This window comes from Oryx dammah, unplaced genomic scaffold (assembly GCF_014754425.2).
Source record: "Oryx dammah isolate SB20612 unplaced genomic scaffold, SCBI_Odam_1.1 HiC_scaffold_2, whole genome shotgun sequence".
NCBI lineage: Eukaryota > Metazoa > Chordata > Mammalia > Artiodactyla > Bovidae > Oryx > Oryx dammah.
In genome coordinates this window covers 29,557,405-29,578,874 of record NW_024070186.1, presented here as the reverse complement: position 1 = coordinate 29,578,874, position 21,470 = coordinate 29,557,405, and the positions used below count along the sequence as shown (strand labels likewise).

The following is a 21,470-nucleotide window of genomic DNA, read 5'->3' as shown; positions in this document are numbered from 1 at the left end:
TCTCCTATCTAGATGAGCATCCTGTCTGATACCCCCGAATCACCCTGTGTTTCTCCTTTATGACACTTCCCAGGACTATCATTACATAACCAAGCTGCTGAAATTCCTGGCTGGCCCACTGCCTCCTGTGCTTGACTGTAAGCCACCTGACAGCAGGGATGGGTTCTGTCTGTTCACAATTGTGTCTCCAGCGTTGAACAAAACCTGGCACAGAGTCCGCTGAAAGCACGTCAGGACAGTTCTGGAGACGGACGATATTCAACTTAGCTGTTTTTACTCACAACACTTGTGATACCAAATGTATGGGGCTTTCTCCCACACCCACCAGTTTTCCAGATACCAGCTGGGTGTCCCACAATTCAGTTTGCTTCTGACGCTGACCATCCAGAGTCAGCTTCAGACCCCGTGGGATTAAGGGCTTGGTCCTCAAGACTACTCCCAGATCAGATGCCAGTCACAGGTCTCCGCCCCCAGGCTGCCCACTTCTGCCCTGCTTTGGCTCCAAAGATAGGAGGCTTCCTACAACCCCTCTACTTGGGTTTGATCATTTGTTATGAGAGCTCATGAATCTGGAGGCAGAATAAGTACCATTATTTACTGTAGATTATCATAAAAGATATTCAGGAACAGCCAAATGGAGGAAACACACTGGGCAGGATATGGGGCAAGGGCACACAGCTTACACCATCTCTCTGGGCTCACCACCCTTCCAGCACTTCTCTGTGTCTGTCAACCTGGAACTTCTCTAAACCTAACTGCTGAAAGTTTTCTGTTGAGGTTTTATGTAGGCCACAGTGCTTAAATCAATGGCATTGTTGACTGAGCTCTACCTCCGGCTCTCTTCTCTCCCCTGCTGCTGCTGCTGCTAAGTCGCTTCAGTCTGACTCTGTGCGACCCCACAGACGGCAGCCCACCAGGCTCCCCCGTCCCTGGGATTCTCCAGGCAAGAACACTGGAGTGGGTTGCCGTTTCCTTCTCTCCCCTACTGATCATTAAAACCCCTTAATCCTGCCTTGGTCTTTTGGGCTCAGGCTCCCATCCTAAATCTATCCAGACACTGGCCAGTTATATGTCATCTGGCTCAGATGGTAAAGAATCTGCCTGCAATTCAGGAGACCCGGGTTCAATCCCTGGATCAGGAAGATCCCTGGAGAAGGAAATGGCAACCCACTCCAGTATTCATGCCTGGAGAATTCCATTGGACAGAGGAGCCTGGCGGGCTACATGGGGTCACAAAGAGTCAGACATGACTGAGTGGCTAATACTTTGGAGACTTAGAACTCTGGAGATTCCAGGGGTTTTAAGAGCTGTGTGCCAGAACCTGGGACAAAGACTGAATATTAATTTTTTTATGACACCACAACAGCCAAACTCATTGAACTCATTAGAAGCTTCAAATTCTTAGAATTCTCATTGAGTTAGAACTAGCCTGTTAGCTACTAGCCTATCTTCCACCAGGCCTTCCAAGTCCACTCACACCTTGGTCATCCTCAAACCACACAGACCTTGGGGAACCCAAGAGGTTGAGTGTCTTCTTCAGGTCTACGTAACAGTTGAGGAAAAAGCTGAAACCTGGAGCGAGCTCTCTGCCTTGCCAGTTCAGTGCATTCCCATTACACCACACTGCCTCCTGGATGTTTTCACGGATATTAAATGCTGTGGCGGCATCGTAACCCTCCAACCAAAGAACAACAAACAAATCTGAGTGCTTTTCATAATGGAACATATGAAATGGGTGAAGCTTCTTAACACTTAACACATGGTGTCCAAGACCTATACAGAACAAGAGCTCATGTGACGCTTTAGGCACCTCCCTGCCAAATATCTATGGGGTGAGACCCTAAGCAAACATTTAATTCAGATTTTAATTTGGCCCCTATTTCCTAGACCCAGACCCTGGGTCAATTTTCTGTAGAGGGATTTTTTTCTCTTCCTTGTCATTCCCAGGGTCTTTGGAGATTAGGGACAGAAATAAATTCCAGGTGATCTGCAATAGTTCAGTAAGACACCACCCCTGAACAACTGAGCTTCTGACAATACAATGACTGGGAAAAGAAAATGTGAAAATTTTAATGGGATGTGATGTGAAAAAGAAAAAAACATACGGAATCATGTACTGCATGGCTAAATTTTTTAAAGGTATATATGTATATGCTTAGAAAACTAGGATGGAAAGAAATATAAACTTTAAAAGGACATGGTATTTCTCATCCTTTGGATAGGCAAAAAAATAAAAGACTGTTCATTTCTGGTGCACACTAGTCTCAAAAGGGATGAATTCATTCACACACTGTTAGTGAGAGGGTTAACTGGAATGGAATTTGTAGAGAACCAGTGGTCTTATTAAAACAATAAACACACATACCCTTTGCCCTAAGAATTCATATTCTGGGTATCTAGTTCCCAAGACTGCTCACTCATGTGTACAAAGCAGCAATAAGAATAACTATAAAAATTTGAAAACTGAAATGTTCTCATGTATAGAAATGGCTGGAAACTTACAGTTTGTCCATACAATGAAATATGATTTAGCCTTAAAAGGAAGAGGTGGATTTAGGTGCGGGCATGGACAAACCTCTGGAGACACTGCCCAGTGAAAGACAGACAAGGGTGGTGGCATAGAAGATATAGGAAAATTTCATGTAGGTAAAACGTACACCTGCGTATCTCAATGGACCTATGGAAATTTTACGACAACATGCAAACTTACTGAAAAAGGTCTGGAAGGAGACAGCCCTCTAAATTAACAGGCGTGGACTTTTAACCTCGATTGTAAACTTTTCAATATCTACTCACATATTTGGTGCACTCTTTGCTCATTGTGTTATGTACAGATTTTAAAAGATTTAGTAATGGTAGAAGAAAATGTTAATACTGCTAAATCAAAAAAAAAAAAAAAAAGGCAAGCCCTAATACAGCCCATATAGTGTGAACTCAATTATATAATAGATATGTTACCAAACTGGATTGAGTGGTTTTAAACAGGAGTGGGAGTGGGGCTTTTTATTGTTTACTCTTCATAACTTTGAACCTATTACTATTTTTTTTTTAAATACAAGGAACAATTTTTTTAAAAAACCAGGAAGAGAAAAAATGTCCTTAATGTTACGGGTGCTTACAGCTGGGATTACAGGTAATCTTAATTTTCTTTAAAACAAATCACAAGACAGAAGACTGACAGGAAACTCTTTAAGCAGGTGGTGGCATCTTAGAAGATTTTCTTTCTCATTGGTAATTTTCTGCATTTTCCAAATTTTCTTAAGTAGACATGTCTTACTGTTACAATCAGAAAAAAAAAAAAGAAAGCTGTAAAGTTTATTTATTAACGTGGTTAAGCAAGAAGTCACAAGGTGGGTACAGGATAAATTATAAAGAGATTAGTGGTTTTGAAACAGTACCTCTTTCAAAACTCAATGCAACATGGAACTTGATGTGTAAGAGAGATAAAGGCAGAGTTTGCTAGGAGCGGCTTCATGCACAACTCGGCAGAAGCCCCATCACTGCAGAAATCAGGCTTCTAGGAATGCCATCGCGAAATGCACTGTACAGAATGGGGCTTCAGGGGGTGGGGATGGCGGTGGCTGGGGCGGGGATGGTGGTGGCTTGTGCTGGAATGGTCAGAGAGGGCTTCAGGGACTCAGCAGAATCTGTGTTAAAACTGAAAGGGCAGGAAGGACATCTGTGGGCACGCCTGATGTGAGCAGGCATTTGGAAGTAGATAAGTGATGTGGGTAGTGGTGCAGAAGCGGGGGCACAGCCAAATCCTCTGAACTGTTGACTGCTGGCAGGCTTTACACATTGACTCATCAGTGAACAGGTGGAGGATAATTGGGACCAGACTAGGTTTCTGTGAGAGCAGGGAGCCACAGGAGGTTCCGGAAGGCATGCATGACAGGGTGAAGGCGGTATTAAAGAAACATCACTGTCTACGGATGGATACACCCCTGCATATTCATTCTACCCTTGAGTTGTAGTAAGACGCTGGCAGCAAGAAGACAGACAACCTTCTGGGCCTTGAGTTCACTGTTACTCAACTCAAGCTTTTGTTACAGTTGTGCTGCATTTGGTCAGTGCTATCTCATAAGTAACCCATATTCCAAGGGCAGTGGGGCTGGGAACCCCAAGCCACAGTTCGAGATACCTCCCTGCGATTGAGATCCAGGCTGTGGCACTTCAGGCAAGTTGCTTTACCTCTCTGAGCTGCAGTTTCCTTACCTGTAAATGGTGATTCAAATATTCACTTAACAAATATTTACTGAGCATCTGCTATATGCCAAGTACAGTCATAGAAATGGGATCAGTAGTGACCAAATAAGCCTAAAATTCCTACCCACATGGAGCTTAGATTCCAGTGGAATGTGAAATTACCCATTCCTGGGTTTGTGGAAAGGATTGGATGAGATGTTTCCATGATGCACTTAGGGTAGTAGTGATTCTACACCTAATTCCCATGTGTAGGGGGTTTTCTTCCCACAGCACAAAGCAATTTTCTGTCTGACACCAGCTGGGTGTTCACCCACCCGACAAGGTGCACCCTGAGGAGACTCAGGATGAGAAAGCACAGGATACTGGCTGAGGTGCATATCAAAGGAATGATTTCAATGAGCCCTGGCTTTTACAGATTCCCATACCCAGAAGAGGGTTAAATTCTTTCAATTAAGATACTGGTTTTCTTTAACAGTGATCTTTTGATGTTCCAACTACCTGATCTTTGTAGCAAAAACTCCTATATACCCTGTCCCCTCCCTGACCTCTTGGGAGCAGTCTCTCGCAACTATCTGAGATGCTGGATCCCTGGCTTAAGTCCCCAGTTTTGTCCACCACATAAAACATAATTCTCAACTTTTAAGTTGTGCACTTTCTTCCATTGACAAATTCAACTCTGACACCACCTACCTGGAAACAGCCTCAGCTCTCACAAGTTAAGGGCTTAATCCCACAAGGCTGTCCCTCACTACTTCCGATGCCAACTGCAGATCCAGGCTGTCACCTGTGCTTCTAACTGGCTGTGGACTGAAGTTCCAATGAGCTCCCTCTCTTTGGGTTCAACTGATTTGCAGAGTGGCTCACAGAATTCAGAGAAAACAATTTACTTACTAGACTACCAGTGTATTACAAAGGATATGACTCAGGAACAGCCAGATGGAAGAGATGCGCGTGGCAAGGTATGTGGAAAAGGTCTTGTGGTGTTCAGGGTCTCTCACAGAGTACCACTCTTCCTACATCTCCATGTGTTCACCAACCTGGAAGTTCTACGAACTGCATGCTCTGGGTTTTTACAGAGGCATCACTGAGGCAGGAGATAGATGGGCCCCAGGCTGAGCAGTTGGACCTTGTCTCTTGAGGACAGATACTTCAAGATAAAGAGCAGAGAGGAGCTGAGTCCTGCTTGGGTAAAAGAGATACGGAGGCCACATATTTCTCATTCCTGGGATCAAGGAGACCTCCCAAACTACACGTGCAGAGAAAGGTTCCTTGGGCATCAGAGAAGGGAGAGGGTACCAGTCAATAATATTGTCCTGCCAGCCCCCCAGAAACTCTCACGCTGAAATCCATCTTGGTTAAAAGATGTATGTGCACATCGGGGAGGGTCCTGGGTCACACAGCTATACAGAATGAGCAAGATGATTGGGCAGAGAAAACCTGGAAAAATATCCCTATATTAGCAATGTAAGTCAAAAGTGCAACTACCCCTCTGAGCCTGCCTGTGTGTCCTTTTCACATGACTCTGCTTCTAAGAAACACTTTACCCACTTTACTATCTCCATCTCTTTACTGAATTTTTTTTCAAATTAAGACAAGAACCAAGGGACTTCCCTTGTGGTCCAGTGGCTAAGACCCCATGCTTCAAATGCAGGGGGCTCAGGTTCGATCCTGGTCAGAGAACTAGATCCCACATGCCACAACTAAGAGTTCATGTGCTGTAACTAAAGATCCTGAAAGCCACAACAAAGACTAAAGATGCCAGTGCAGCCAAATAAATAAAATAAAAAAAGAAGACAAAGTTTAAAAAGTTTTAAATAGAGAAAAACTGAGATCATCATTACCTAGGCATAACTGACTAAATCACTGACTAATGGTAACTGAGTCAACCTCCATCCCCCACACTCTTCCCCAGAAATCAGAGGTGGTACTACTGAAAGTTCTAACCCTCTAATCACAAGGTTGGTTCTCCAGACAACCAGCCCCCAACCTTAGATTACCTGGAGGCTTAACTCACCTCGTTCACATAATGAAAGACACCTTTCCAGTCTCCTCTAGGAAATGCCAAGGGTTTGAGAAACTCTGTGTCAGAAACAGTGACAAAGAACAAATAGACATTTCTTATTACAAATCAGAACATCCCAAGTTGTAATGATGCTCCTTCTCTTCATTTTATCATTATGCATGTTCCCTATAGCATTTGGCACCAAAAAGGTACCCCAGAAACACCGCAAGACTGATCTACAGATTGAGAGCCTTCTACCTGGAAACAAAGTGCCCTACATTTAGCTCTGGGCTTAGACTAGCATGGAAGTTCCTCTCTCTGCACCCTGCCCCCCAGCAATGCCAATTCCACCTTAACAAACAGGGCTGGAAAGGGAGAATGAAAGAAAGTACCCTTGGGGCCATTCATCACAGAGAAGGCTCTTCTAAACCCTAGCTCAGCCCTCATTTCCATGAGGAGATGAACAAAACTTTATAGGCTGGTGACAGCTGGTCCGTTCTCAGGTAGGGCTAACCATGGTCCTCACCTAGACATGAACCCTGAATGCACCATCCCATGGAGATGACTCAGCCCCTCCAATCAGGCCAGCCCAGGGCAAGGCCAATCCTCACTTAATGGATTTCAGCATCAAATGTTCATTTCAATGTGCTCACAGGGTGGGGAACAGGCACAACCAGGACATATTTATCCTGAGCCAAGTGGCCAGAAGTTTTGGTATGAGTTGAAAGGAGAAAAAAAAAAAACATGTAAGCAAACTCTAGAACCTTATCTTTGGGGCTCCAAGAATGTGCTCCACCAAAAGCTTAGCTGGCACATATCTTGATACAGAATGACAGTTTCCAGCTTTTCTCACCAACTACATGCTGGTGTTCTGGTGCCAGCCTCTATTTTTATAGCCTGAATAATGCTAGGGTTATTCAGGCAAAGGAGCAGACGAGAGCTGGAGACAGAGGGACAGGGCACAGGAGGTGACGGCAGGAGCATTGGGGCCCCCACCCTACTCAGCCTCCAACAGCAAACCCTGGAGAGTTGAGTCTGGGACAGCAACCGAGGCCGCCCTCCTCTTAGAGCCCAGACCTCGAGCCCCCTTGGGCTGAGACTCCATCTGCCTTGTTCGCTGCTCTAACCCCAGGGCCTGGAGCACAGCAGAGCTTAATGAATGAATGACCACACTGCCCCACCCCAACTTCAGCACACTGGACTCCTTGCTGTTGCCCCAAAACCTAAGTTCCCCTTCTGCCAACTCAGTGTCTGTGCCATTTCACTCTCCTGGCCAGATGCCTTCTTGATCTTGTTTAATTTTCACTCATCCATGGTCTCAACCCCAATCCTACCTCCCCTGGAAGCCTTCCCTAACTCCAAGGCTGGGTGAGGTCCCCCCAACACTGGGCAACCTCAGTCCTCCCACAACACTTCTCAATGTCACAGGCTTGTGTCGGCTTCCTTGTCTACCTCCCCGAAGGCTGGGTAGATGCAAAGCTGAGGAAGCAGCAGGTATTCAACAGGTGTCTGTGGAAGGGAGGGAGGGAAGAAAGACCAAGGATGCTGTGGATGGAGAAGCACCTGTCACTGAAACCTACCACAGACTAAGAACAAAACACCAAAAGCCAGCAGATCAATGAACCATTCACCAACAAGTTTACTGAAAAAAAAAAAAAAACAAATTGCAGGAAGTGGTGGAAAATACTTTTCAGTGGGTTCAAAAGGGAAGCAGAGGCCACTCTGCTGTGGCCTCTCCTCCTCTCTGGAGGTGGGGGCTGGAGGGGAAGAGACATGTTGGGAGACTGGTGAGTGGGGCCGCTTGAAAGGGCACAAGCAGCTCTCATGGGCTCAAAGTTCTTGAAGGTTCCTCTGGTATCAAGGAAGCTGAAGGCCATTCTTTCTGGAGTAACCTCCCACTGCTGAAGGGAACCAACTAGGACTCACTCCCTCAAAGCTGTTAGGAACATGGCCTGAGTCAAGAAAGAGTGATAATGAGGAACTTCCATTATTCTATTGGCCCAGTTCCCAAAGGTAGGAACAGAAGCTGGGATTTAAGACAGATGATCTGGGAAGAAAGACTATTTCTGGCTGGAGCTTTCTTAGCATAGTATTTCTTTCCAAGACAGACACCTCCAGTTGCCCCTCAATATTCATTTATTCCTTACTAACAGAATCCTGATTTGGTGGAGGGTTGTGGGCTTCCCTGGCAGCTCAGTTGGTAAAGAATCCACCTGCAATGCAGGAGACCCCGGTTCGATTCCCAGGTCAGGAAGATCTGCTGGAGAAGGGATAGGCTACTCACTCCAGTATCCTAGGGTTTCCCTTGTGGCTCAGCTGGTAAAGAATCCACCTGCAATGCAGGAGACCGAGGTTTGATCCCTGGGTTGGGAAAATCCCTTGGAGAAGGGAAAGGCTACCCACTCCAGTATTCTGGCCTGGAGAATTCCATGGACTATATACAGTCCATGGGGTCACAAAAAGTCGGACACGACTGAGTGACTTTCACTTTCACTTTGGGAGTGGTGGTGAGGAAGTGTCACAGGCATTGTCAGCTCACCATAAAATCCTTCTCCTCTTTCTCTTAGGCACTAAGCTGGACCACATTTCCCAGCCTCCCTCACGGGAGGTATGGTCATGTGACTGACCCCTGGCCAATGTCAGTGGGAGTAATTCTCTATCAAGTCTGGCCCATTAAAATCTTTCCATCCTCCATCTTTCAGGTTCCTTCCTCTTTCGCTGACTGAGGCAAACGAGCATGACAGCCTTAAGAGCTTGGATCCCTGAATCACCTTTTGGGAAAGAGCCCCTACCTCCCTTATCAGGAACAGCCATTTTGGATTCTATGTGAGCAAACAGCTAATGTCTGTCATATTTGAGTCATTAAATGTACCACAGACCCTTGAACATGGCTCCACTTACAGACAAATCTTTTTCAATAGTAAATACACTACTACACAGTCTGAGGTTGGTTGAACCCACAGATGTGGAACTGCGGATATGGAGGGCCAACTACAGTTACGTGCAGATTTTTTACTTGGGGGTGGGGGAAGGTCAGTGCCCCAAACCTCTGTGTTGCTGAAGGGTCAACTGCATTTGGTTTGTTTGTTTCAGCAGTGAGCCTATCTAACTCCTCTAAGCAGCAGTGTGCCCTACTAAATACTCATATGACCCTTTTAACTGGGAATGGCCATTTGACACAGTTCTGGCCCTGACACATTAGAGGAGGTCTGCTGGATGTTGTGGGGGAAATGTCTGATAAAAGGTATCAAGGTGGCTGGCATTTCCTTCCTGCAGCAGCCATTCTGCCATCATGAAGAAAAGGCCAGGAAAAAGAACGGTATGTCAGTTCAGACAGATATCTGCTGTTGAGACCAAAGCCAGCAACCCCCTACCTTCAAACATCTTGTTACACAAGAAAAGCAAACCATTATTTGTTTAAGCCACGAAGGTAGGTTACTCTGTAGCCAAACACAAGCCTGCTTTACAACCACTCATTCATTCATCCATCCATTTATTCCCCCAACCTTTATTGAGGCCTACTTCATGCCAGTTCTTGAGCTACGGGAAGAAGATACAGAGATGAGCTGGGTGTAGCCCCTGCTCTCCTGAAGCACCCAGTCAAGCTGTGGAGACAGGCCCACGGGCAGACAGTCTGAATGCAGTGGGAAAGGATTCTGTGGTGGCACAAGATGATCTGGGGGGCGTGAGCAATGGTGGTGGGTGAGCACAGAGGCAAGCAGTTCCCAACTCCCTTTCTGGCACTGGACACAGAGCAAACACCCCTCAAGCTAAAAAGCAAACAACAAGAACATGCTGCGCTCGGCGGAGCCAATTGCAATTACTTACAATGGTGTTGAGTCCCTAAACACCATCAATTAATGCAGCTGTTTCAAGATAATCAGCAGTCATTAGAGCAAGATGGTCAAGAGGAGAATATAAAAACTCACACGCCGCTGACTTAGACCTGCTGGAAAGTCTGTGAACTGAGAATGAAACAGGCTGCCTTAGAGCCTTAGAGCCTTAGACCCTTAGACCCTCTTGCCTGCTGACATTAGGATCTCTCTTTCTCAAAGATACAGTCATTTTTCACCTTGAAGACAGAGCCCAGGTCACGTCTATGCCATGACCTTCAACCATTAAGAACTGCAGTGGAGACAAATTGGCAACAAAAATCAACCCCATCTGGGAAATCAAAACCAGAGAAGTCAGAGCAGTCAGGGAACCAACTGGAAAGTAAAGGTTCTCCTCCTTTTAACTCAATGCTGCCTACACACAAATAATTTTTCTTTTTTAGTGAAGGGTATTATTGGCCATTTCTTTACTTTCCAAGTATAGGGAAAGTATTTTAACAAAAAAAAAAAGACAAAGCCTCATTGACCTCAGATTCCAGAAGTTTAAAAATAAATAAACTAGGACTTCCCTGCTGGTACAGTGGATAAGAATCCACCTGCCAGTGCAGGGGACACGAGTTCGATCCCTGGTGTGAGAAGATCCCACATGGCATGGAGCAATTAAGCCCGGGCATCCCAACTACGGAGCCAGGCTGCTGCAGTACTGAAGCCCATGAGCCTAGAGCCTGTGCCTTGCGACAAGTGCAGTCACTACAATGAGAAGCCTGCGCACCGCAATGAAGGGTAGCCCCCCGCTTGTCGCAACTACAGGAAAGCCTGTGTGCTGCAACGAAGACCCAACACAACCAAAAAAAAAATTTTTTTTAAATGAATAAAATAATCAGGTTCCTCATTAAGAGGACTGATTATCCGCTTTCCAGTCTGACTGCCGACTTATGAGTACAAAGAACTCCAGTGGAGACCAGAGGGTATGCTAATCACACAAAGCAGAGAGGCACTCGGGTTCTGAGGCTGCAATCACAGGCTCCTCGAGCCCTTCCCCCAGCGCTGGAGGCCATCGCTAGCGGGGCAGGCTGCCACACTGGAGTTCCTCTGTAGCACACACGGAGCAGCTGAGGGTGAGCTCTGAGGAGGAGGGACCTCCCCTTCCAGGACCAAGTAGTAAACTCAGGCCTGTTAACCCCTTCCCAGAGACTTTCACATCCAGAAGGTTCCAGCTATGGCAGACACAGGACACATGACAATATCAAAAGCACAGGCCCAAAATGGTGTCACTTGTGCTAAAGCCCACGATACCAAACCTAGGGTTAATATTTGACCTAACTGCGATTTCAGCCTCCCCCAGATATGTCATCTTAATGGGCCAGTTTGGAGTTTTCTGGCCAGCACGAGTGAGGTGATCTGTCTCATGGGTCCTCTCTATCACCCAGAGAAAGTAGAGATAAACTACAAGATAGACCTTTGCCCCTCGCCCAGAAGAACGCAACTTGGCCTGAAACAACCCTGGGTTTTCTTTTGTTAATAGCCTCCTTGCCACTCCCTCGTCCTACTTATAAAAACCATCTCTTTGCACAGCCCCTCAGAGCGCCGTTCTGTTTGCTAGATGGGGTGCTGCCCATTCAGGACTCTTGAGTAAAGCCAATTAGATTTTCACATCTACTTGGTTGAATTTTGTTTTTCCCTAGTAGTCTGGCCTTCTGCCTCAGGCTAGTCCCTGACCTGCTCTCAGGAGCAACTGTGCTATTCGTCACTCAGAGAACTGGGTCTCCGGTGGGATCACGGGCTTCCGGGGTGATGGACAGTCAGCCCAGAACAGTGGTGAGGGCATCTGGTGCCATCAACCAGGACCAGGAATATGCTGGCAAACCAGGTGAGTAAACACTGAGTTCACAGTCTCTTATCATGCTTCCCGCTAACAACCTGAGGCCAAGAGTGATAGTTAAAACATGAACAACCAGCATGTGTCAGACATGGACCGGTGTAATGAGTGCCTATGTTTAGCAGCGGGCAAGGCCACGTCACCAGAGTGTACCAGCTGAAGTATACCACTGTGCCCCACCCCTCCTGCCTCGGTCAACCCTTCACAGGTTATACTCTGGCCTCTCGAGGCCATAAAAAGTGGCCTGGAGTCAGGTGAGTGCCCGGGAAATGCCTCTGCTATTATTCCTGTCCTTCACTGTGAACTTGAGTATGATGTCCTCCATTCTATGGGCAGGAGACTATGTGTATCTTATCATCCTATATCCATCATCTCAGTGCAGTCGACTGGTATGAAAAATGTTTTGCAACCCACTCCAATATTCTTGCCTAGGAAATCCCATGGACAGAGGAGCCTGGTGGGCTACAGTCCATGGGGTCACAAAGAATCGGACACGACTAAGTGACTAAACAGCAAGAGCATTAGGAATGAATGTAAAGACCAAAAAGAAACCACAGCTAACATTTACGCATGTACTATGCATTCTAAGTCCTTGTCATGTACTGTCTCATCTCAGCTTCACAGTAATACCATGAAGTGGGTATTATTATCATCACCTTGGTTTTACAAAAGAGAAAACAGAGGCATAGAGGGGTGGGTAACTTGTCCAAGGGTACAAGCCTAATGACAGATTCAGTCCGGCTTCAGGGTCTACACTCTGACCCACTGCACTGTGCTGAGTACACACCCACAGGAATGTTAGTATCAGAAAGTCATCAGAGAACCTCTGACACCCACACGCCCTGAAAAATCCTTCCAGATGGTTTCTGATGATGCTGAGCAAATACTGCTGTTGTTTGACTTACAGAACATTTTAGAGAAAAGTAGTACTTTTACCGCTAAGCAGGAGACCACCTGTAATTTTTACATAACTAAGTAACCACATTGAGTTATCCAGCCACTGTAGCAGGAAGATCTAGGTACATAGTATTTCTCTACTCAAGAGATCTGAATTCTAGGGGAGCCTTTTAAACACCCTGTGGTCCAATGTCCCCATTCCTAAGAAGATCCCAGACCTGCCAGAAGGATTGAACAAGATCATGGACACAGCTCCCTGTTTAAATGGTAAGCTACTACATAAGCAAAACATATGATCATAATGATTAATATATTTCAGTAAAGGGACAGATAAAAATTTCTATATCTATCAATCTATACTTGTCTAAATTCTATGTTGTGTATACTTCTACGGAAGGTCCTATTTATATCTCTTCACATTTCAGTAACAATGTTTAAAGCTTAATTTACTTCTGTAAGCCTGGGTCCTTCCATTATTATTTCTGAGCTTCCAGACATTTCTACTATATCTTTAATAATTTTACCTTAATCTTTCATCTTAGAAGCATAAAAAGTTAATGAGGCAGTAAATATCTTACTCTAACTTCAGATTCTTCTATATTAGCAGCTGACACAATTAGCAAGCAAGAGCTTCATTTTACATTATAATTAAAAAGCTCAAAATGATACTGCTCTGTCTCTGAAGGCCTGGAGTTTGGTGTTGGATCCAAGAATGAGGTAGATCTAGGAAAGTAAGCTGTGGTTTCTGTCAGTTGGAAAGACACATGTCTCCATGTAACTGAGGGGTAGGACAAATAGTATTCAAACTATTTGTAAACTGGGTGTAAATGATGATGCTAACCACAGACAGGAGTGGAAAGGAGAGGAGGGGGAGGAAGAATCAGAACCAGGAGCAATGATTTTCATCTTAATCTGTTCTTTCAAGCTACGGTTTCTATGCTATTGATTGTGGCTCTCTCTGGAAGCTGGTTATACACAGAGGCAGAGAGAGTGGTAAGCAGATGACAAAAGGATGCCTCATAATACAAAAACATGAATGCATAAGTTGGGGGAGTGACTATACAAACAGAATTTTCAAGTTCCTAAGTTGCTACCACTAGATATTTGAGTTGCCCAAGCTCTCCTCCACCCTACTACCAGCACAGAGGTGGCTCAATCAATGTGTGCAGTGCAGGAAGATGGGGCTGGGGGAGGTGGTGGCAGGGGGTGGGGAATAGGGACCAGGGTGCAGGGAGGAGCCCTAGATACTCCTGGTGGAGCACTGCTTGCAGCCAGAAGGCAGCCTAGAGGACATGGGTGACACTGCCTCCTAGCTGCAAGAACTACATCACAAGGCTCCTCCGAGTTCTTTCATCATTAACACCCGCTGTGCTCCTGAGATGGCTCCTTCCTTCATTACTGATAGCCCTGCTTCTTTCCCAGAGCCAGTGGCTTCCCTTACAAAGGCCCAAGAAGATTCAGAGCAGCCTCCTGGCTCTAGAGATGGAGGCTACTAACTATGCTGGAGGCTGCGGCTCAGTGAGGCCACCCTGGCCCTCCTGCCTTTGGCACTCAGACAGCAGCCCTGCAGGATCTCCAGGTTGAGGGGCCTTTGCAGGTCCTATTCCACTTGTGAGGCTGCCCAGGAGGCTCAGGAAGAATCCCAGGGAGGCTGCCACCATCCTACCAGAAGGCAGCTGTTGCCTCTTCTCCAGCTGCTAAGCACAGGTACGTGCGAGTGTGCTCAATTGCTTCAGTCTTGTCTGACTCTTTGAATTCCTGTGGACTGTAGCCCACAAGGCTCCTCTATCAATGGGAGTCTCAAGCTAGAATACTGGAAAGGCTTGCCATTTCCTCCTCCAGGGGATCTTCCCTACCCAGGGATCGAACCCATGTCTCTAGCGCCACCTGCACTGCAGGCAGATTCTTTACTGCTGAGCCACCAGGGAAGCCCCAAGCACAGGTTCAGACTATCCCAGCCGGCTCTCTTTTGGCCACGCCCCTCCGCATCCCAGGTGTGAGCTGGCTCCCCCAGGCTGGACTCCAGAGCAATGTCGCTGTTGCTCAAGCCACCTTTTCCAAAGGGGCACACCCCTCATTCACAGCTTCAGATGGATCCATGCTCTCCCACCTCCCTGGGTCCAGCTCTCACCTGGCTTTCATGGCCTCCTAGGAAGCAGAACGGTGGGCCTGGCACACCTTATTTCAGGTAACTCTAAGGCCATTTTCCCTATCTCAGCGAATTTGCTCCTGATGGTAACTCCTCCCCCAGAATGTGGGCCCACGACACCTTATCCACCAACCAAGAACCTCATTCCGTGGCTGAAGTCTACCCCTGGGAGTTTTCAGAACCTTGGCTATTCTGTCATCCCTTTTCCTACTTCCTCCAGATAGCAAGCTTACTTTCTTCCTCTCTCCCTCCCTCCCCTTCTCTCTCTCACTTACAGACCTCAGGCATTAATTAAGCCTCGTCTAGAAAACAGCTGCAGGAATCCTGGGTATGAGCCAGACCTGGAGGCAGAAACAGTCCGGGTGAGGAAGATAAGCCCACAACAGTTTTGAACCTTCAAGTAGTGCAGGTTCTCGTTTCCAAGTGACATTCCAAATTCCAATCCTTTCCAGATTCCTGAAAAAAGGGGACACAGGCTGCTCCCACCCCTGCTGCCTCTGGCCGTTCTCTCCAGGGCTGGCCTTTGATAGAGGCGGCAGAGCTGGACTTTGATCCACCTGCCAGTGGGTCATAGCCACCTCCCACAGTCAGAAACACCTTCCCCAAACCAGCCTCTCTCTCCTCAACAGATCAGCAAATCAGATGCCAGAAAAGTGTAAGAAGGGGTGTTCTTAGCTCTCCCCGGGGAGATGAAGCTCTCTCCTTCACCTCCACTTGAGTGAAGATGGTGTGATCTGAAGCAGTCAGCAGGACTCCACAAGTGGCTTCCCCTTCATTATGCACAGGGATGAGGGACCCTGAACGGGGCTGCGGCCACAGCTCAAGGCCCTAGAGGTCAAGCTGTGGAGGACTCACCCCTCACCAGGGAGCCTTAGCTCCCCATGGTGGCCATCACCTTCTCACTCCAATCATGGCATGAAGACAACTTCTTTTCTTCCTGGAAACTCTGGAGTCCCCCCTGAGTTAGAGACCCAGTTGTCAAAGTTGGACCCATAAATTATGCTCTCTGCCCTCAATACACACAGAAATTAATGTCTCCACTCAGATATTTCTTTAAAATTTGATAAAGGATAACATTTCGGAAACAGTGAAGCACAATGGAAAAACATGGGTTATGGACTCTGATAGCCTGGATTCAGGAGGGACACCCAGTTATTTACTGAACAAACACTGAGTACCTGCCATTTAGAGAGTGGAAGCCTGGGTGCTGGGGGCTCAACGATGGTTCCACCTTCCTGGGTGGTGGGGTATCTGACATTCAATAACTCATCACACAGCAGCCTGGGGAGGGCTGAGGAAACACCCACAGGAATTTGGGGGCACTCAGAGGGAGCCTACCAGCGCCAGTGTGACCAGGGGCTAATTACTTACTAATTCACTATTCAATGGTGAAAACTACTGAGCTAAATACTCTTCAAACCAATCACTGGAAAGAAGGAGTTGCAGATACCTCGGTTCCACAAATGCTCTGCTGCAAAGGTCCGGTGGCCCACCTAGTCCCTGGTGCCCAAAAGTAGCCTCCCAGGTATCAGTGATGGAGGGCTGTCCAGGAGCTAACCTGTAAAACAGACATGCCGCCTACATATCCTTCCTAAAACAGAGTCGTCCTTTTGTCCTGTCCTACTCTTTTGCGACCCCGTGGATTGTAGCCCGCCAGGCTCCTCTGTCCATGGGATTTCCCAGGCAAGAATACTGGAGTGGGTTGCCATTTCCCTCTCCAGACAGGTATTGAACTCCTGTCTCCTGCATTGGCAGGCGGGTTCTCTACCACTGAGCCACCAGAGAAGCCCTCTCTAAAGTAGGCAATTCATTCAATCCAAAACTTATTTTTATATATATATAATTTATTTTTTTTACTTTACAATTCTGTATTGGTTTTGGCATACATTGACATCCAAAACTTAATGAAAGCCAGGAGAATGGATGGGGTGGGTTCATGCCCTGGTTTTCTGACTGTCGCCCTGCATTTCCACCTCTCTCCAGGAAACTCGAGGTTTTTCAAACCACCTGTTTTTTTAAACCCTCTTCCCAGAGATGTCCGAACAGCGCACCAACACCTCCGAGGAGGAATTGTTGCCGAGCCGGGTCCGCAGTCACCTCACGTTTGTGAGGCTGGCCGAGCACTGCGTGTTCCACACTCGGGTTCATCCGCGGGCCTTCTGCAAATAGCAACAAATGTCCCCAACTTGTGGAGCCTTCTTGAGGCTCCCTTAGTCGCCCACCCCACGCTTCCCCATTCGCACGCGATCTGATCCCACAACTCTCGTGATTTTACTTTTCGAATGCTTACAAAGCACCCTGTCTTCCCACGAAGGCACTAGCCACCCGGGCAGGGATGTCCTCCCCACCCCCCACCGAAACGCCCCGCCGAAGCGGGTAAAATACGGCTCCAACGCCTCCTGCACCGCTAAACCTTCAACCACCCACCCACAGGTAGAGTTCGAAAGACCGCAGCAGCGGCCAAGAACGCGGCCAGCTCGAAGCACATCCAATTTCGCGTGTATGACAAAGCCGGCTGCTTTAAAAGGCTGCGACCTAGACAAGTTCCCGAGCAAGAGCAACTGCGGGGGGTGGAAACCCCGCAGTCCTGATTTGAGCATCCCGGAACGTTCACCCGCGCGCGGAGCTACCCCTCCGCGGGGCCCCGGGACTCCCGGGGGCGCCGCGCGCAGGTAGCGGCCGGAGTAGCCGGCCCCACCGCGGAGGAAGGCCGCCGAGAACTTGCTGCCGTCTGCTTACCTGGCGACCCGCGGGCTCGCAGCGGCCGGGGAAAGGGGATCTTGCAGGGAAGCTCCAGTTCCGGCTGCAATCAGGCGGCAGGAGTGCGGGGGCCGGGCAGGCGCGGGCCGGAGGGGCGGGACCGCGCACCGAGGCAGACGAGGTGCGGAGCTGGAGGTGGAGAAGCGGGAGGCGGCGGGGTTTAAGGGAGGTACCCGCCGGCGGCTGCGGGGCAAGGACTTGGGGAAAGGGCGGCGAGATCCTAGGCCGGGTTAGGGGGCGCTGGGGCTAGGAGAGAGGGCGGCGGATCAGAAGGCGGGGACTGGGATCCGGGCGCGGGAGCTGAGGGGGCGGCTTAGGGAGAAGGAGCGAGTCCGGGGCCGGGGTTTGGGGAAGAGGCGGGGATGGAGGAGGGAGCTTAGTAGCCAGGTTCAGACCGGGTACTCGTAAGCGCGCCCCTGACCTCCCCTGCCCCGCACCCCTCTCCCAACGGAGTCACTGCCCGGTCGTCCCGGCCTTGGCGCGTTCGGAAGACCCCCTTGGTGTCCGAGCCCGAACCCCAGGACACCCGCCCACCTCGAGCCTCAGTGGGAGGCTCCGCTCAGCCTCAAAGGCAACCGCCTCGACCGCGGCCCGCGCCGCGCTCACCGCCCATGGTCCCGGCCGGGCCCGGCTCCGCCGCAGCGCGCCCGGTTCCGCGCTCGCCGCCTGCTCGGCCGGGCGCAGCGGGAGGCGAGGGCGGCGCGCACCGACTTCGGGCAGCGAGACATCTCGCAGCGCCCCCTACTGACCTCGCTGCGCTCGGGGCCCGGCCCGCCCCGCGCTGGGCGCCCTCGAGCTCCGCCCCGGAGGCGGCGTTGCGGTGCGGCCCGGCACGCTAGAAGGGAGCGGTGGAGAGGACACTGACTGGAGGAGGCCAATACAGGCCCCAGGGACGGGACAACCATCGGAGATCTCGGCGGGCGAAAGTCGCGGTCACGGCATGCTGAGTGCGCGGGGACCGCGGCCACCTGAGCGCAGGGCCTCTGCGCGCCTAACTATGCTGGACTCGGGATCAGGAGTGGACGCACGCCTAGGTCGGGTGTGCAGACACGGCCCCGGGCCCGGAGCCCTAGTGTGGGGTGCCCGTGGGCCGTGGGCCTGACCCGGCGCTACCCGGGGTCCGGTGCTGAGCTGGTCGTCCGTTTTGGGGACTCACCGTTACTGGGTGACTGCGGCCTCATAGACCCAAACTGTCACGATTCTGGCCACCTTGCCCTCCCCCCCCACCACCACCCCCGCCCCCAGCATACTCCACGTTCTCTTCCGGCCCCAACCACATCCGGCCCTGTGTGTCAACTCTAGACCTCCAGGCTGTTCCCTCCGGGTGGCTTCTAGGTGCCCTGCGGAGGTCGCCATCCTGGCAGCCTCCATCCCCACCCCTTCTCTGAGCTACCGGGAAGCCGTTGAGCACTTGACTGATTTCTGTAACTCTCTGTTAGACACACTTGAGGCTTGCAGTTGAACTTGATTTGATACTTTATGGGGGCGGGGGGGAGGGGTCATTTCTCTCAAATGTTGGGCTCTAGCTAGTGGGGGATACTACTTGATTTCTCTGCGCAAGATAATCTGACCAACTGTGACTGTCGGAGAGGCCTTTGGTATCAGTTCCAGGACTACAGTGACCCTTACGTACCTTAGAGCAATTGGTCTTGAGCAAATTGGGCTCCTAAGTATATACTGTTGACCTTCTGAGCGTACTTTCTGGAGCCGTTTCTCACATGGCCTCTTCTCTCATTCCTGTACTGGTGGCTCCCAAATCCACACTCAGCACAGAGATGTTACCCACATTTCTACCGACCCCTCTGGCTTTCTGCTCAGAACTTTCCATCTCAGTTCAGCACTCCCAGCACCAAATTCTCTCTCTTTCCAGCTCCCAAGTTTATCTGCTCAATGGTCTCACAATGTTCACAGTCTCCTGCTTTGCCTTCCTCAGCTGAAGGCTCAAGATCCAGGGAGCCTTAGCTTCTAAACCCTGATAACCTGCCTTTCTCTTCCCATTCCTGGGATGCCAGGTTGTGCTCAGCTCCTTCCTGACCCGACCTCTGACACATGAACTGCACCTCCCGGGACAAATTGTTTCACTGTCCCCTTTAGCATCACCCAGATTCTCCCACCTGGCTCTCAGACCACCCTACCCACCCAACACCTCTTCTCCTTTCCTTCATAATCCCACTGGCTATCCTCTCACTAAGTCCAGGCTCTACACCTTCCCTGATGCTGGCTGCCTCTTCCCTGCATTAGCTAGGGCACTTTCTGCTCTAAATCAGGGGTCCCCAAACCTGAGTGGGAGGTGGGCAGCGCAGCAGAAGGTGAGAAGCACTGCAAATGAGCAAAGCTTTCGTCTATTTACCAGCCACTCTGCATTGCTCACCTTACTACCTGAACTCTGCCTCCTGTCAGATCACCTGCAGCATTAGATTCTCATAGGAAAATTATCACAATGTAATAATAATAGAAATAAAGCACACAATAAATGTAATGCACTTTAATCATCCTAACCCTCCCCCCTCCCCACTCTGTAGAAAACTTGTCTTTCACAAAACTGGCCCCTGGTGCCAAAAAAGTTGCTAGGGGGACTTCCCTGGTGGTCCGATGGCTAAAACTCTGACCTCCCAATGCAGTGTTCCCGGGTTTTATTCCCTGGTCAGGAAACTAGATCCCACATGCCACAACCAAAGATTGAGATCCTGGATCCAGCAACTAAGACCTGGAACAGCCAAATAAATTAATTTTTAAAAAGGCTGCTAAGGACCGCTGCTGTAAATGACAGACAACCCAATTTGCACGTAGTTGAACAAGAAGGAATTGATTGACTTACGTAAATTAAAAGCTCAGGGCACATCTGCTTCATGCCTGGATTTAGGTCCAGAAACTAAAGTCTTCAGGGACGCTCTATCTCCCAGCTTTGCTTCCTTCCATGTGAGCTGTACTCTGAGGCTCTCTGCAAGACCCCAGCAGATCCAGGCTCACAACCTCACAGCCACAAGGCCAGCAGAAAACTGCTTCTCCTTGCCCACCATTCCCGCAAGCCTTGGGCCTGACTCTGGTTGGGTCACCTGTCCTCCCTGTCCTCCTAGCCACTGTGACCCCATGGTGGTTCTGTCTCTCCCTGCTACCTGCTCAGCCCCAACAAGTGCCTGCTCCTGCATCCCTTCTCTGTCACAACAGGACTGAAGGGGACCCAGAGGCACCACTGCTAACCATTTCCCCACAAAACACACCTCACTACAGTTCACCTGGCTGCAAGCCTCCTGCGTTGGCCCAGGGCATTTACCAAACAGAAAAGGGTTCCCAACAGGGGCAGAGTTCCAAAAAGGAAGTGGGAAACAAGACCTGCTTACAGCTTCCTGTCTTTTTACCATATCCCCTCCCTAAGTCAAGACGAGGTACAGAGGTGGCCTCAGGCCTCATGTTCTCCCTAGATTCTCCCTCTCGGTCTCTTTCCTCGATTCCCCGATTCTCTGATAGCTCCCACCCCACTTTTTTCTTGGAGGAGGTGTCCTCTACCTCCTCCCTGTGGACTTTGGGTTCTGAGTAGTACCCACCCATCCTGGCCCCTGGCATAGTAACACGCCTTGGCTGGGACTTAAAGGAGGAAGGGGCCACAAGGAGAAAAAAAAATTCCTACTGGGGAAATATATGTGAGGAAGCATCTCAAAACTATTACTGCCATTCAGCCTCTTTCCTCTGTGGTTGGTGAGGAGGAGGTAAGATGTGGCCTGAAGGAGCTGGTGGCCTCTTGGT

General features: G+C 49.2%; 1 protein-coding gene across 1 annotated transcript in view; it reads right to left on the bottom strand.

The window, feature by feature from the left end:
• Window positions 1-18,383, bottom strand: part of PXYLP1 (2-phosphoxylose phosphatase 1) — an 87,092-nt gene extending 68,709 nt beyond the window's left edge. Inside the window, exons 1-2 of the mRNA XM_040233895.1 lie at window positions 18,333-18,383; window positions 17,706-17,855 (exon numbers count right to left, since the gene is read on the bottom strand). The gene's annotated coding sequence lies outside the window, so the exon portion shown is untranslated. The remainder of the gene's footprint in view (window positions 1-17,705; window positions 17,856-18,332) is intronic.
• Between the last annotated feature and the right edge of the window lie 3,087 nt (window positions 18,384-21,470).